The following is a 2652-nucleotide window of genomic DNA, read 5'->3' on the forward strand; positions in this document are numbered from 1 at the left end:
CAGAACTTTGCCTCACAGATCATCTTTTCATTCCTTCAGCTTTTGATTTATTCATTAAAAGTAACGCCAAGAAGGGAAATCAAATCCTCACCTACAGGGAGCAAACCTATGATGAAGACTGTACACCCAAATTTTTCACATATCTCATAGGGAATTAAATCTACACCTATAGGGAGCAAACCTATGGTGTAGACCATTCGCCCAATCCTTTCAAATTCTCAGGTTGGTTCCTTTCAAGCTTAGTGATCACCAAATTAACCCTTCCATATCAAACTGAAACCTTTATGTGAAAGCAAGATGTGTCTTGTGAGATCATGACTCAATCAATGTTTAAAACCTCTAATCATGGATTAACAATTCAAACTTAACTGTGAAATCTAAAAGATACTGAATTCAAGAGTCATAAATTACCAACATCACTTATCTTGTAATTCTAAATCCAAGATGGTCGTCAAAATCACTTCGAATTCATACGAAATTCCAGAAAAATTTAAAAATTTTCACAATTTTTGCTCAAGACCAAGAAAACACTGATTAGGAAACCTAATCTCCCACCCCCAACCTAAAATCTACATTGTCCTCAATGTAAAAGAAATAAGCATGCAATGCACATGGGACAACAAAAATATAAGAGGAGTGATGGAAAGATAGTACCTGGATGAAAGAATCAAAAGGCTTTCCAAAGATATCTACGTAAGATCGGGTCAGCACAAGAGAGAAACCAACAGAAGTAAAATAAAAATAACAAAAATGAAATCCTACCTACACCACTTTCGCAGGTACTCTCGATTGCATTTAGCGTATGCAACAAGCCTTTAAACCCCTAGGTTGCCCCTAGTGGACGAGTTGTAGTCTCGTGAGGGTTTGCAGCAATGTTACCCACAAACATTGAACTAACTAATGATAAAAACGAAATGAAATGAAGAGCTGGGTTGCCTCCCAGGAGCGCTACATTTACCGTCTTTAGCCAGACAAATAAAGCAACTACCCTAGTCCTATGAAAGCAGGGAAAAACTACTCGATCATGTCGCAAGGTTCTTCTTCCGGCCAGTATCGTGATAAGTTTCTCAGTAAATTTCTCAACAGGATCATCCAAAAGCCCTTTTTGCAATAGGCTTGGATGCCCTGGAGCTTAACTTTCCAGAGAAACTTATGTACCTCATTAAAATTTTGCTGTTGATTCGCTTGAGGTATCCAAAGTATATATGATTCACCTGTGTCAGAAAAAGTTGCAAAGTTAGTATCCCATGGTGAATCAGAGACTACAGGTAGATCAAATTGAGAAAAAATTTCAGGAAGTGGTGTAGTCTCAACACATTCCGAAGTAGCAAACTTCAGTTCAATTTTCAGCTCCTCCTCCTTTAATGGTAGACATTTAGGATCTAGGGAAGGAGGGGCTTTAGAATAAGGGTTCTCTCAGTCAGTGATGACTACTGAGATGTTGTCTTGCAAGGCATTCATTATGTCTCTTATCATGGGATCGTTTGAATCTGCAAAGTGTGCCAAGCAATCATCCAAAGAGTTGGGAAATTCAGCTGAGAGTGACTCATTCTCCACATTGAAGTTTGTGATGATCTTCCCAAGGAATCCATTGTCTTTAAAGGTAAACGGAGGTGTGCTCTCTTGCTCCAGCCCTACACAGATAGATTGAAAATCAATAGGGGAAGCATCGATGTGATCACTTTGTTCATTGAAACTACTTAATCAAGGTGTTGAATTGTCAAATGTGTACAACTCAAATGGTGGCCTCAACTTAGTGGTTTCAATTTCCAAAGTCGTAGCGAGCAACTCGTCCTTCTCCCGAACCACATCATCATTTAATTCAAAGGAGTGGTCCAAACATGTTTCACAAGAGTTAGAAGGGTCGATTGTAAGGGGCTCATCCTCCACCTTAAAATCAGACATGTCAGGTGAGGGGAGTGGCTCATTATGACCGACCACTTCATGTACATCTTGATCATTGACCTGGACCAAACTTGAGGTTGATTCTAGGGGACTTTGGGCTGTATATTCATGATCATCATCCCAATAAGCATCATTGTCTAATTCCGTGCAGTATACACTTGGGATGGGGTCGCTCTCCTCACATTCTACACCTAAGTTCGGTTGAGGTTTGAAAAAACTAACCTCTACGTCATCATTGAGATCCTGTGTGTCATGTGAGAAAAGTGTGTCATCATCACTGTATTTGAAAGATACCCACTCATCTTGACCATTCCTTTAAACAGTCATTGAGATCAACTCATCGGAAAATTGAACCATATGCTCATTGATAGAATCCAACTCCTCATTTGTAATTCCAGAGTTCTTCCAAAGTGAGTTAGGATCACTTTTCTCGCATTGTATTTCTGGAATGAATTGTGGTTGAGATAACCAAGCCTCCTCTATCTTATCAAGGCGCGAATTAAGCGCTTCCAACGATTTTCTCATTTCCGTGAGATAGGCCAGGCTACGCTGAGCTAAATCCTCTTGGATTGTTTCTTGTTGGATATCAATGGTAGGGTATCCAAGAGGGTAATCATTATAACATATAGTTGGTTCATCTTCCAAATTTTGATGTTTCCCCTGGTAATAGTCATACTGATCATACATGGGAGAATATGATGGTTGATAATAATCCTCGTTTTCATAATTACGATCATATACGGCCCT

The sequence above is a fragment of the Magnolia sinica genome, chromosome 18 (assembly GCF_029962835.1).
Source record: "Magnolia sinica isolate HGM2019 chromosome 18, MsV1, whole genome shotgun sequence".
NCBI lineage: Eukaryota > Viridiplantae > Streptophyta > Magnoliopsida > Magnoliales > Magnoliaceae > Magnolia > Magnolia sinica.